The sequence below is a fragment of the Ranitomeya imitator genome, chromosome 2, assembly GCF_032444005.1.
Source record: "Ranitomeya imitator isolate aRanImi1 chromosome 2, aRanImi1.pri, whole genome shotgun sequence".
NCBI lineage: Eukaryota > Metazoa > Chordata > Amphibia > Anura > Dendrobatidae > Ranitomeya > Ranitomeya imitator.
In genome coordinates this window covers 342,155,655-342,171,020 of record NC_091283.1, presented here as the reverse complement: position 1 = coordinate 342,171,020, position 15,366 = coordinate 342,155,655, and the positions used below count along the sequence as shown (strand labels likewise).

Sequence of the window (15,366 nt, the reverse complement as noted above, 5' to 3'; positions counted from 1 at the left end):
GCAAGGTCTTTGATGCCAAGGGAAAAAAGAATCTGTAGCAGTAGGCAGTGGTCAACTGTGTCGAAAGCAGAGGATAGGTCGAGAAGGAGGATGGAGAACTGTCTATTAGCAATCTTGCCTTGCGCAGGCGTGTACTACGGAGGACAGAGAATGAACTTCAATCCAATATTGCAGCCAGCATGCAGCCAGCGGGTAAGGAAAGGGTGAATCAAACACCTGAAAACTCTGCCCATATGACCGAAAACCGGTCCCGCCAAATTCAGGTGACAGGTTCCCTTTAACAGTGGCTGTGAGAGGTTCCTACCTCCTGTTTAATCAACGCAGAGCAGACAGGACCAATGCTGTTCAGCGTCCGGAGAGATGTTGCATATCAGATTGTGCAATCCAGACTTGTTTATTTTGGGAAGTCTGAACATACAGCGTATGATGGTAATACAGTAACTTCTCCAGAAATGCAGGTGTAAAAAAACAAAGTGGTAAAAAAAACTGATGCCTTCCTGATCCCGGTTCAAGACAGTCCTCTCACAGCAAGTGAAATTAGAAAATGAAATGACTGCCAGGAGGAAGAAGATGTGACCCTTGAACTGGAAGTGGAAGGCAAACCATAAGAATCAATGAATTACTGGCTGCTATACAGAAAAGGCCATTAGGTGGCAGCAGAGCACATGCGAGAATAGATTATGCAAAGCAAGTAAATACAACACATAGAAACTATAGAAGCATAACTTAAGTCTCGGAAATCGTCCGATGTAAAGTAGACATGTGGGAAATGTTACTCAATAAGTATTTTGTGTGACATATCTCTGTGGTTTAAGGGTATGAGAATTAAAATTTTGAAAATTGCAACATTTTCAAACTTTTTGCCAAATTTCCATTTTTGTCACAAATAACACAAATCATATCGAATAAATTTTACCACAAACATGAAGTACAATATGTCATGAGAAAATAATCTCAGAATCACCGGGATCCGTTGACGCGTTCCAGAGTTTTAACCTCATAAAGTGACAGTTGTCATTAATGTTCAAACTACCCTCCTGGGTAAAGGGGTTAAGGGCGGTGAGGGGAAGGTGTCGGAGCTGGAACAGAGCCCCCCAAATCACGGGCCCCATAGAGGATGCATGATCAGCCACCACTGATGATAATAATTACCAAAAGTAAAAGAAAAGATGCATGAAAAAATATATAAGATAAACAATTAGTTATAATGATATCCATCTATCCTCCACCCCCTGAAGATGGCTGGACCATCATTGTAAATACATCATTGTAAATAAACACCTGTACTTTGTATCTCCCCCTCCTCATTGTAGAGTGTAAGCTCTAACGAGCAGGGGGTCTTATTTTGCTTTAATTATTGTATTGTTAAAGGGAATCTGTCACCCTCAAAATTGTATATGAGATAAGACCACCGCCATCAGGGGCTTATCTACAGCATTCTGTGATGCTATAGATAATCCCCAATGTATCCTGAAAGATGAGAAATAAAGGTTATATTATACTCACCCAGGGGCGGTCCCGCTGCGGTCCGGGTCCCAAGTATAACCTTTATTTCTCCCCTTTCAGGTTACATCGGGGCTTATCTACAGCGTCACAGAATGCTGTAGATAAGCCCCTGATGGCGGTGGGCTTATCTCATATACAATTTTGGGGGTGACAGATTCCCTTTAACGTTGTTACTTATGACTGTTGTGTTTGACACTGTTAAACTGTAAAGCGCTGCGGAATATGTTGGCGCTATATAAATAAAGATTATTATTATTATTAATAATTCTATAGCGATGGGGTCTGTTTCGCAGGACTGGCGCATAGCAAATGTGGTGCCAATATTCAAAAAGGGCTCTAAAAGTGAACCTGGAAATTATAGGCCAGTAAGTCTAACCTCTATTGTTGGTAAAATATTTGAAGGGTTTCTGAGGGATGTTATTCTGGATTATCTCAATGAGAATAACTGTTTAACTCCATATCAGCATGGGTTTATGAGAAATCGCTCCTGTCAAACCAATCTAATCAGTTTTTATGAAGAGGTAAGCTATAGGCTGGACCACGGTGAGTCATTGGACGTGGTATATCTCGATTTTTCCAAAGCGTTTGATACCGTGCCGCACAAGAGGTTGGTACACAAAATGAGAATGCTTGGTCTGGGTCGCAGCATTTATCAGGTGTGTTCACTTTTTGCAATTTGGACTCAGCTATTTAGTCCTGCTTGATCCTTTAGTCAGTGCCAGTTGTCCATTGTTTTTGGAGGATTCACATCCATACCTGGTCTCTCCTGTTTGCTGTGCTTTTCAACAAAGATAAGTCCTGGCTTTGTTTTTGCTGTCCACATGCTGTGGGCCTTATATAGTTCAGTGCATTTTCATGTTTTGTCTTGTCCAGCTTTGTCTGTGAAGGATTTTTTGCAGCCAAGCTGTGTCTCTGGAGATGCAGATATACCCTCCATGTCTTTAGTCAGATGTGGTGATTTGTATTTTCTGTGGTGGATATTTTCTAGTGTTTTAATACTGACCGCATAGTACTCTGTCCTATTCTTTCTTTTTAGCTAGTATGGCCTCCTATGCTAAATCCTGATTTCATGTCTGCGTATGTTATTTCCCTCTCCTCTCACAGTCAATATTTGTGGGGGGCTGTCTATCCTTTGGGGATTTTCTCTGAGGCAAGATAGTTTTCCCGTTTCTGTCTTTAGGGGAAGTTAGTTCTTAGGCTGTGTCGAGGGGTCTAGGGAGTGTTAGGTACCCCCACGGCTACTTCTAGTTGCGCTGCTAAGTTCAGGGTTTGCGATCAGTACAGGTACCACCTTCTCCAGAGTTCTTCTCATGCTGCTCCTAGGCCACCAGATCATAACAGTAACTGGCTTAGTGATAGAAAGCAGAGGGTGGTTATAAATGGTATAGTCTCTAACTGGGTCGCTGTGACCAGTGGGGTACCGCAGGGGTCGGTATTGGGACCGGTTATCTTCAACATATTCATTAATGATCTGGTAGAAGGTTTACACAGTAAATTATCGATATTTGCAGATGATACAAAACTATGTAAAGCAGTTAATACAAGAGAAGATAGTATTCTGCTACAGATGGATCTGGATAAGTTGGAAACTTGGGCTGAAAGGTGGCAGATGAGGTTTAACAATGATAAATGTAAGGTTATACACATGGGAAGAAGGAATCAATATCACCATTACACACTGAACGGGAAACCACTGGGTAAATCTGACAGGGAGAAGGACTTGGGGATCCTAGTTAATGATAAACTTACCTGGAGCAGCCAGTGCCAGGCAGCAGCTGCCAAAGCAAACAGGATCATGGGGTGCATTAAAAGAGGTCTGGATACACATGATGAGAGCATTATACTGCCTCTGTACAAATCCCTAGTTAGACCGCACATGGAGTACTGTGTCCAGTTTTGGGCAACGGTGCTCAGGAAGGATATAATGGAACTAGAGAGAGTACAAAGGAGGGCAACAAAATTAATAAAGGGGATGGGAGAACAACAATACTCAGATAGATTAGCGAAATTAGGATTATTTAGTCTAGAAAAAAGACGACTGAGGGGCGATCTAATAACCATGTATAAGTATATAAGGGGACAATACAAATATCTCGCTGAGGATCTGTTTATACCAAGGAAGGTGACGGGCACAAGGGGGCATTCTTTGCGCCTGGCGGAGAGAAGGTTTTTCCACCAACATAGAAGAGGATTCTTTACTGTTAGGGCAGTGAGAATCTGGAATTGCTTGCCTGAGGAGGTGGTGATGGCGAACTCAGTCGAGGGGTTCAAGAGAGGCCTGGATGTCTTCCTGGAGCAGAACAATATTGTATCATACAATTATTAGGTTCTGTAGAAGGACGTAGATCTGGGGATTTATTATGATGGAATATAGGCTGAACTGGATGGACAAATGTCTTTTTTCGGCCTTACTATGTTAGGCTACGTTCACATTTGCGTTGTGCGCCGCTGCGTCGGCGACGCAACGCACAACGCAAATAAAAATGCACCAAAACGCACGCTAAAACGCTGCGTTTTGCGACGCATGCGTCCTTTTTTGCCGAAATTTGGACGCAAAAAAAATGCAACTTGTTGCGTTTTCTGCGCCCAACGCTTGCGGCAAAAAACACGCATGTGTCGCACAAAGCAGCACAACGCATGTCCATGCGCCCCCCATGTTAAATATGACGCATGCGTCGCCGCTGCGGCGCCCGACGCAAACACGCAAAACGCTAATGTTAACGTACACTTACTATGTTACTATGTAATGATAAAAAGGCGATCTGGTCTGTTGGGAATAAATCCACGACGTTCAGGAGGATCCTCCAATGAGCTCTTCCTTCAAATGGTTTGTTAACTAGTTCAATTCCCTTAATTTTACATGAGGTTATATCTCCATGGTGTTTTAATGAAGATCATTGGATGAAACTGCTGAACCGCGAGTCACGGTGAATGTAAGTCCTATATTACATCACCACAACCATTCACTGAGGCCCCTGATCATGTGACCCCTGACTCCTCCCCTCCTGTGACCTCATCACAGGTCCTGTGCGCACAGTAAAGCCATATCTGTGGAGTGCGGCTCTGCGGTGGAGGGATGTGGAGATTCCCCATTACTGGCGCATTAATACTAGGAATATATTGCACAGGGGATATCGCAGCCAATTCCCTGGAAACACAGAATTAGAAATGATTCTTTCTCCCCAGTTTCTATTGGACTTAATACATTCCTGATTCCGGAGCGTAATAGAAATACGGCAGAAAACAGAGGAAGAAAGTTCAGAGAAGAAGCTTCATAGAGAGACATTGAAGTTACCGACGCCATTTAACCCTTTGGGAGAAAGTGATTCCAGCACTTTACCGTGTAAATCCCACCAGAACTGTAGCAGGTAAAGACCACAATATCCACAGGTGTCCCTTCTAATTGGGGGGAAACTATCTACTATATAAGTGTCTAAAGGTCACTTCCATCTGTCCTTCTGTCACGGTTATTAATTCGATGATTGGTCTCGCCAGCTGCCTGTCATGGCTGCCGGGACCAATCAGCGACGGGCACAGTCCGGAAAAAAATGGCCGCCCCCCTACTCCCCGCAGTTAGTGCCTGTCGCCCGCATACTCCCCTCCGGTCATCGCTAACACAGGGTTAATGCCGGCAGTAATGGACCGCGTTATGCCGCAGTTAACGCACTCCGTTACCGCCGCTATTAACCCTGTGTCCCTAACATTTTACTATTGACACTGCCTATGCGGCATCAATAGTTAAAAAAATGTAATGTTAAAAATAATTTTAAAAAAAAATAAACCTGCTATACTCACCCTCTGTAGTCTGCTGAGCCGCTCCCGCCCGCCGCCATCTTCCGCTGCAGTTTCCGGTGGCAAAGATATGGCAGAAGGACCCGCCATGACGTCACGGTCATGTGACCGCGACGTCATCACAGGTCCTGCGCCCATACCAACACTGGGACCGGAAGCTGCCGTGGACTACAAGGGGCCTTTGGAAAGGTGAGTATATGTTTATTTTTTCACGTGTGACAAACCTGGCTGGGCAATATACTACGTAGCTGGGCAATATACTACGTGGCTCCGTGCTGTATACTACGTCGCTGTGTGATATACTACGTGACTGAGCATTATACTATGTGGCTGCACAATATACTACGTGACTGGGCAATATACTACGTGGCTGCGCAATATACTACATCACTGGGCAATATACTACGTCACTGGCCAATATACTACGTCGCTGGGCAATATACTACGTCACTGGGCAATATACTACGTGGCTGGGCAATATACTACGTGGCTGGGCAATATACTACGTCACTGGGCAATATACTACGTCACTGGGCAATATACTACGTGTCTGGGCAATATACTACGTGGCTGGGCAATATACTACGTCACTGGGCAATATACTACGTGGCTGGGCAATATACTACGTGGCTGGGCAATATACTACGTCACTGGGCAATATACTACGTCACTGGGCAATATACTACGTGTCTGGGCAATATACTACGTGGCTGGGCAATATACTACGTGACTGGGCAATATACTACGTGACTGGGCAATATACTACATCACTGGGCAATATACTACGTCACTGGGCAATATACTACGTGTCTGGGCAATATACTACGTGGCTGGGCAATATACTACGTGACTGGGCAATATACTACGTGACTGGGCAATATACTACGTGACTGGGCAATATACTACGTCACTGGGCAATATACTACGTGTCTGGGCAATATACTAGGTGACTAGGCAATATACTACGTCACTGGACAATATACTAGGTGACTAGGCAATATACTACGTCACTGGGCAATATACTACGTCACTGGGCAATATACTACGTGGCTGGACAATATACTACGTGACTGGGCAATATACTACGTGGCTGGGCAATATACTACGTGGCTGGGCAATATACTACGTGGCTGGACAATATACTACGTGACTGGGCAATATACTACGTCACTGGGCAATATACTACGTCACTGGGCAATATACTACGTCACTGGGCAATATACTACGTGTCTGGGCAATATACTACGTGGCTGGACAATATACTACGTCAATGGGCAATATACTACGTCACTGGGCAATATACTACGTGGCTGGGCAATATACTACGTGGCTGCGTCGTCAATGCAAGTCTATGGGGAAAAAACGCATCCTGCAAGCACTTTTGCAGGATGCGTTTTTTCTGCAAAACGACGCATTGTGACGGATTGCAGAAAACGCTAGTGTGAAAGTAGCCTTTAGCTTCATAGTATCAGCTCTAATCCAATGGTGAGAGAGCGATTTTCCCTGAAGAGTCACAGATTGTGGGGTTGTTATAAAATTTTATATTTAGGGGGTTTTGTGTTGCCACGTTATAAGAATCACAATGGTTTTGATCTTTTTCTATTCGCCACGACAGCACCCACTAGAGAGAGGGGATCCGCCCCTAGGAACAGGAAACCTACAGAGAGATAAAAGGGGCGGCCCCCCCTCGCTCCTCAGTTGGTTTCCTGTTCCTAGATGGAGACCCACAGAGAAGACTCTATGGATAGGAAGAGGAAGACCTGCCTGGACTACCGCCTGTACGACTCTGCTGAGCGGCAGGGGTTCCAGAAGCAGGTAGACAGAGTCGGGGGAATGATCCTGCGGGCTCCCCCCTCATCTGGTGCGGTTGACAGGCAGCCTGAAGTTATCCAACGGTCTCCCTGCTGGGACACCGTTGTGGAGACGCCGACAGTGCGGGTACCTGGTGCGACGTCCTCCGGTGTGCGTCTGGGCAGCGGTGAGACGGTTCCACGATACGAGGCCCTCCTGTCCCTCCAAGGTAAGAGGTGACATGGTGGGATGCAGCAGGCAGCGGCGTCTCCCGGCATACAGGACGCGGGCGCATGCGCAGTAGCGTCGGCGTCCCGGAAATGGAGAGGAACTTCCGGGGCACGGTGTTGGAGGTCATTTCCAGGGGAACCGCCATATTGGATTCCCCCATGTGGTGCCATTACTCTAAACGCCGGATCTGTAAGTAAAAAAAAAAAAAAAAGTGGAGACAAAGCAAGGGGTGTGTACATTACTACACTATAAAGTGTAGTCAGTTAAGGCAGTCAGTGTGCCATTATGTCGTCCCAAGAGGAGGTCAGGGTGCACCCTATGGAAGAGCCATTAGTCCCTAGTGGTGAAGCCAGGAAAAGGAATAGTGGACACTCTAAAATAAGTGACTCCACTGATAAATCAGGAAGAAAATCCTCCCGTTCCACACCCCAAGCTAAGGCATCTCCGCAGCCGGTATAAATATTACGCTGGGTGAGTGCGTATATAGCTTCACTGAAGCTTATATTGATTCCTTTGCTTATATTGTTTCTAGGCAAAGAGGACGGGGAAGAGTAAGCACAAACAATGTGCCATATGTACCGAACCCCTGCCTGACTCCTATCTTAAAAGTCTGTGTCAGGCATGTATAGACAACACCTTACGGCAGGAGGAATCGGTTAAAATGAATGAGATACGTCTCATAATTCGGGAAGAACTCCAGTCGTTGGGAGGTGGTTCTACTTCTTCAGTAAATATGGAGAAACGAAGGAGGAAAACATCCTCTCCTAGAGCTGACACATCAGCGGAGAGTGGGGAGGTCGACTCTGATATTTCTCAGCAATCTAATTCCTCAGAGGAAGAGGACTTCGTCTGTTTTCCAACTGAGGGCATAAACAACCTAGTAAAATCAGTGAGAAATACGATGGGGGTGTCTGAATCAAAAGAACCCCAGACGCCACAAGAAGTTATGTTCGCTGGTCTTTCTCAGAAGAAAGGCCACGTATTTCCAATAAATCAGGCCATAAAAGATCTCGTTAAAAAAGAATGGAGTAGAGGTCAAAAGGGGTTGGTCCCAATATCCTGTAAGAGGCGCTACCCCTTTGATGATGAGGATTTGAATACCTGGGCCAAGATACCAAAAGTCGATGCGGAAGTTGCGTCTACATCTCGCCGTTTCTCCTTACCAGTAGAGGATGCAGGTTCCTTATCAGATCCTATGGACCGGAAATCAGACGCACTCCTTAAAAAATCGTGGGAGGCCTGTGTCACGGCATTCAAGCCGGCTATTTCAGCCACATGTACTGGCAGATCAATGCTAGTCTGGCTGGATCAGCTGGATCAGAAGATTAAAAGTGGCGTATCTAGAGAAAAATTAAGGGCATCTATCCCTTTGATTAAAGGTGCTGCGGCTTTTATTTCAGATGCCTCAATTGATTCCCTCCGCCTGGCGGCCAGGACAGCTAATCTCGCTAATACGGCTCGGCGGGCTTTATGGTTAAAAAACTGGAAGGGGGATGCCCAGTCAAGATCCAAATTATGTTCCATACCCTGTCAGGGTGAGTACCTGTTTGGCACAGTCCTTGATGATATTCTCACTAAGGCGGGCGAGAGGAAGAAAGGATTCCCTAATCCCTTTATTCCGTCTTACAGAAGGGCGTTCAGGAAGCCACCATTCGGAAGAAAGGGAGGCTTCAGAGACAGGTGGAATAATAAGGATTTCAAACAAAAAGGAAATCTGTTTAATAAACGCCCCTTCAAGCCAACCGATAAATTCCATCAGTGATATTTCTCCGGTGGGGGGAAGACTAAAACAATTCAGTCATCAATGGAAAGAAATAACAACTAATCAATGGGCTATTAAATTAACATCCTCAGGCCTCACACTAGACTTTATTAAAACTCCTCCGGATTCTTTCCTTCTTACCACCTTAAGATCCAAGCCTCAGCAAGAGGCACTTGAAACCGAGGTTAAAACCCTCCTACGCAAACATGTCCTAGTAGAGGTTCCATCTTCTCAGATAGGGAGAGGTTTTTACTCTCCCTTGTTCCTGATTAGTAAGCCGGATGGCTCTTTCAGAACTATAATCAATTTGAGGAAGCTGAATTCCTTTATAAAACCTAAAACATTCAAAATGGAATCCATTCGTTCAGCTATAAAAAATCTATTTCCAAATTGTTACATGGTAGTATTGGATCTAAAAGATGCTTACTACCATATTCCCATTCATAATTCACACCAACAATTTCTTCGGGTAGGAGTTTGTATAGAGGGGCAAATTCGTCATTTACAATATAGAGCAATGCCCTTCGGGTTATCTATGGCCCCAAGGATTTTTACTAAGTTACTATCAGAAGTAATGTCCTTTTTACGGGTAAAGGATACTTTGGTCATTCCATATCTAGATGACCTGTTGATTGTAGGAAAGAGCCCCCTACAGTGTGAGCAGAGATTACGGGAAGTAGTCATATCCTTACAATCCCTGGGTTGGCTAGTTAATTGGGAAAAATCTAGACTTCAGCCTGTAACGTGTCAAAGATTCCTTGGGCTCCTTCTGGATTCCGTTGACCAGATTTGTAAACTGCCTGAGGATAAGAAATTCTCCATAGTTGATAAGGTGTCCTCAGCAATAAAAAGACGTAGTATGTCACTAAGACAGGTCATGTCATTGCTAGGCTCTCTAACATCGTGCATTCCTGTGGTACAGTGGGCACAGTTCCATACTAGGCAGCTACAAAAATTTGTATTGGAGGAGGACATTAAGAATAGAGGATGTCTGGATAGAACAGTTTTTCTAACATCGGAAGTATTACACTCCCTTAGGTGGTGGTTGGATCAGAATAATCTTTCAAAGGGGGTTCTATGGGTAATCACTCCTTCTAGTGTTGTGACCACAGATGCTAGTCCTGAAGGCTGGGGGGCACATTTTCAGGATCAATGGGTTCAGGATCTTTGGTCCAGCTCAGATCTTAATAATTCCTCGAATGTCAAGGAGTTGAGGGCGGTATATTACTCCCTTCTCCACTTTCTTCCCCAGCTCAGCGGCTCTCATACAAGAGTATTCTCCGACAACACCACTGCGGTGGCGTATCTGAACCATCAGGGAGGTACAAGGTCGGACAAACTCAGGGAGGTGGCATCAGACATCATGGAATTAGCCGAAGGTCATCTACTATCACTATCGGCAGTACACATCAGAGGCACAGACAACTTTCGTGCCGATTTCCTGAGCCGTCATACTCTTCATCAAGGGGAATGGATGCTGAGCAGGAAGATTTTCAAGGCAATAACAGCTCGATGGGGTGTTCCTCAAATAGACTTGTTTGCCACAAGAGCCAACCGTCAAGTCAAGATGTTTGCCTCTCTAAACAGGGAGGACAAGCCAGACATACTCGATGCCCTCCAGACGCCATGGACATTCGATCTGGCCTATGCTTTCCCTCCATGGAATCTATTACCTATAGTAATAAGAAAAATAAGGGAGGAGGGCGCAAAAGTTCTGTTGATAGCCCCATTTTGGCCCAAGAGGCCATGGTTCTCATGGCTGAGGGCGATGTCAGTGTCAGATCCATGGATTCTGCCTCAGTCCAAGGACCTGCTCTCTCAGGGTCCATTCCTCCATCCTCAGGCAAAGGGCATGAACTTAACTGCCTGGAGTTTGAGAGGCGGTTACTAAATCTCAGGGGGTTTTCTAATGGGTTAATCGATACTCTTATGAAGAGCAGAAAACCTTCAACTACCAGGATTTATGTTAGAATTTGGAGGAAATTCCTTCAATTTCATACTACACAATTTTCCTCTGAGATTCCTATATTTCAAATATTAGAATTTCTACAAAAAGGGCTGGAATTAGGGCTCTCCGTGAGCACTCTGAAGGTGCAGGTTTCAGCATTAGGAGCTCTTTTTAATCATGACATTGCAGGAAATTAATGGATATCCCGGTTTATATCCGCTTGTGAAAGATCAAAACCAATTAACATTCCTCGGGTTCCTCAGTGGGATCTTTCGATAGTTTTGAATGCATTAACACAACCACCTTTTGAGCCTCTCCATACAGCCTCACTAAAGAACATTTCTTTGAAGACTGTTTTGCTAGTGGCATTAGTCTCTGCCAGAAGAGTGAGCGATCTCCATGCATTATCTATAGATCCTCCCTTTTTAACGGTAACATCAGATAGGATACTTTTAAAAACAGATCCTTGTTATCTCCCTAAGGTGGCTTCTACCTTTCATAGATCCCAGGAGATCTTGTTACCCACCTTTTATGAGAACCACTCAACTCCAGAAGAAGAAAGACTTCACACCCTAGATGTAAAAAGGTCTGTCCTAGCCTATTTAGAGAGAACTAGGGACTGGAGGAAGAGTAGGGCTCTCTTTGTGTCTTTCCAGGGTAAAACCAAGGGTGCCGGAGTCACAAAGAACACATTATCTCGCTGGATCAGAGAGGCCATAATCTTGGCGTATAAAGCTGGAGGGAAAGATCCTCCAATGCATGTGGGAGCGCACTCTACAAGAGCCTTGTCGACTTCCTGGGCAGAAAGGGCGAATGTGCCAATAGACCTTATATGTAAGGCTGCAACTTGGTCTTCACCAAATACCTTCTATAAGCATTATAGATTAGATCTATCCTCTGCTTCTGATCTAACTTTTGGTGTATCGGTCCTTGACTCAGTAAACCCACCCAGTCTATAGTCTCTGCAATTCTCTCTAGTGGGTGCTGTCGTGGCGAATAGAAAATACCGGATTACGTACCGGTAATGCTCTTTTATAGAGCCCACGACGGCACCCGTTCACATCCCTCCCTTTTCTGTATATAGTTGCACATGGTGCTTGTTTGGTGAGGTGTAAATATTAGAAAGATATAATATGAGGTTGTAAATATGTGTATATATGTATATACCTGAACCTGTTAACTAAAACTTGGCGGCGGTTCCTCCTATTCTCTGTAAAACAACTGAGGAGCGAGGGGGGGGCCGCCCCTTTTATCTCTCTGTAGGTTTCCTGTTCCTAGGGGCGGATCCCCTCTCTCTAGTGGGTGCTGTCGTGGGCTCTATAAAAGAGCATTACCGGTACGTAATCCGGTATTTTCTGCTGATAGATACATACGACCCTATGTATCCTGTAACATCCCTGCCGGCATCACTGCATGGCTTCGCATCTCCCATCTTACTCACTACTTCGGGCCTTGCTGTGAGATCTGTCCTCTGCCTGCTCCATGCTGTGAACCTCATGTCCTTGCTGCATACTTCCTGGCTGTATGCTTAGGGCGGCGGCGCCGGTACTTCCTGAGTCTTAGGCCTCTTTTCCACTTGCGAGAAACACGTCCGTGTCTCGCATGTGAAAACCAAGCTCTGGCGCCGGCACTTGGGAGCGGAGCATGCGGCTCCATGTGTTGCTATGCGGCCGCACGCTCCCCTCTGGAGTGCCGGCGCCAAAGCTTGGTTTTCATATGCGAGACACGGACGTGTTTCTCGCAAGTGGAAAAGAGGCCTTATAGAGACAGTGTGCACACTCCTAATTTGTCCCCAGCCTATTGCCAAGAGGTATCGGGTATTTAAGGCATCTCCACCTATAGGGAGATGCCTGGGCAACAAACTCTGTTTGCTTTCTGCTACTGAGTTCCCAGGTCCTGTCCTGTTACTGCTTTTGCTTTTGCCACTCTGGAGGTTGTATACCCAGGCCTGTTCCTGTTTCCTGTGTGTCCTGTTTCTGCCACCCTGGAGGCTGTATACCCAGGCCTGAATCCTTTATCCTGAACTTGTTCCTGTGTCCATCCTTGTCTGTACTAAGTCCGTTTCCTATACCTGTTTGTATCCTTGTGTCTGCTCCCTCTCTGCACCCTGCAGCTCTGCTCTGCTCCCGTTCCGCACCCTGCGACTCTGCTCTGCTCCTGTTCCACATCCTGTGGCCCTGCTACTTCCACTCCGCACCCTGCGGCTCCGCTCCTGTTCCACATCATGTGGCTCTGCTCTGCTCCTTGTCTGCACCCTTTGGCTCTGCTCCCATTCCGCACCATGCAGCTCTGCCCTGCTCCCGTTCCGCACCCTGCGGCTCTTCTCTGCTCCCGTTACGCACCCTGCGGCTCTGCTTCTGTTCCACACCCTGCGGCTCTGCTCCCGTTCCGCACCCTGCGGCTCTGCTCGCGTTCTGCACCCTGCAGCTCTGCTCCCATTCTGCACCCTGCGGCTCTGCTCCCGTTCTGCACCCTGCGGCTCTGCTCCCGTTCCGCACCCTGCGGCTCTGCTCCCGTGCCACACCCTGCGGCTCTGCTCTGCTCCCGTTCCGCATTCTGCGTCTCTGTCCCTGTAGTCTGAACTGGTTCCTACTTGTTCCTTTATCCCTCCAGTCTGAACTGGTCCCTACCTGATCCCATATCCCACTTGTACCTACCTTTGTTCCTGCCCTACCCGAAATGGTTACAGTTCCTCCAGTCTGAACCGTGCCCGCCTGCCTGCCGGTGTGCCGGCCGTGCCTGCTCGCTTGCCTGCCAGTTGCACCCACCTGCCTGCCAGAGTGCCCCTCAGTACTTGCCCACACCTGTCATTAGTTTTCTGTTCCCCTGTGGGATCAGCTGCTACTGCCAGACACAACCCCTGGAGTGGTACCTGGCAGCTACCTGCTACACAAGCCTGACCTCACTACTAGAGGCTCCAGTGAAGACCAAGGTAGCTGCTTAGTCACGCCTCTCCAGGGTAGTCTGGTTTGTGGCACAGTGGGGCCACAATCCTCGCTCCTGCCTTTCAGTCTGGACGGGAGCATTACATACGCTATTTATGAACTGTGAAAATAGTAACTAAGGAAACATGTATTACTCTCATAGGACAGTGTCCCTTTCCTGGGCCCCCCATACAGTATATTGTTCCCACAGTACCACCATCCTAAATTTTATCTTGTAACAGTTTAACATCTGTGTCTTTGGTGTTTTTCATGTAATATATGGAAGGCTAAGGGAAAATGCCCGAAAAGAACATTTTCCAGTCTCCCATGACAGCACACCTGAGAGAGGGATCCGCCCAGTCGGGACAGGAAACCTACTGAAATAAAAGGGTGGTACCTCTCCCTCGCTTCAGTTGGGTTTCCTGTCCTGATGGGAACCCTTGTGCTGAAACCACGACGGTATTTTTATTTTTGATTGATGATCCACTTACCCACTCCTGTCCCGGCACTGGAAGCGCAGGCAGGACGCCTGTATGCCGGCCTTCAGGTTGATGGTAGCGCCGTCCGCAGATCCTCCGGGCTCTTGCGCACGTGCGGGCGTCGGTCCAGCGCAGTCCGGACTCTGGGGGCCATTCTGCGTCTGCCACGCCACTCTCTCCCCCTCTGCTGGGCGACTTCCGGGCGCGCGGCTGGCGTTCAGCGCAAGACACGTTGGAAATGGGCGTGCCTGCGTGACGTCAGAGCGGCGCGCCGGATCCAAGATGGCGGCGCCCATGGATCGAACGCCGGTAACATTACAGGCTTTCCGGCGGTATACAGGAGGGGGAGAGGAGCGAAATGGATACCGGAAGAGACGGGGAGTACTGTGGAAGACCCTTTATTAAGGGGGTAGCTGCACAGAACGTCGCTCACCTTCATACAGACTTCCAGAGATGGAGGATCGTATGGATCAGCAGCAGCCATTGCAGCAGCAGCAGCGAAAGCCCTTATCAGGTGATGCACCGGCTCACCAACGTGTTAAGAAAAATGGCCGCTCGAGTGGAAGGAGTGGCAATCGTCCTAGTCGGACGTCACAGGACTCTTCAGCCTCCAGGAGGAACGTTCCCCGTGCTCCTAGTCCGCCTCGGAATCCGGTACCCTTTATGGTCAGCGGGTGGTGAGTGATCTACGTGAATGTCACCCTGGCGGTAATGGGCTACATTTTCTGTTTACTTGGCAGGCGCCAAGGAAGGCTAGCTCCAAGTCAAAGAATAAGGAATGTGCCCTCTGTAGAATTCCGTTGGCAGTCCAGTGGCAGAAAAGTCTTTGTGTCAATTGTTTCCAAAAGACTATCCAGGAAGAGACCCCTGACTTTGCCTCTAGTCTTAGGGCAATAATCAGAGCAGAAGTTGAATGCTCTGTAAAAGCAGCCC

At 47.0% G+C, this 15,366-nt stretch overlaps 2 protein-coding genes across 3 annotated transcripts in view; one reads left to right on the top strand and one right to left on the bottom strand.

Annotated features, from left to right (window-relative positions):
• Positions 1-15,366, bottom strand: part of LOC138666512 (zinc finger protein 721-like) — a 620,944-nt gene that overhangs the window by 122,769 nt on the left and 482,809 nt on the right. The gene's annotated exons all lie outside the window — the stretch shown is intronic.
• Positions 4,538-15,366, top strand: part of LOC138663691 (zinc finger protein 391-like) — a 37,580-nt gene continuing 26,751 nt past the window's right edge. Inside the window, exon 1 of one of the 2 annotated variants that reach the window (XM_069749988.1) lies at positions 4,538-4,874. The gene's annotated coding sequence lies outside the window, so the exon portion shown is untranslated. The remainder of the gene's footprint in view (positions 4,875-15,366) is intronic. The other variant, XM_069749987.1, reaches the window with a different exon arrangement.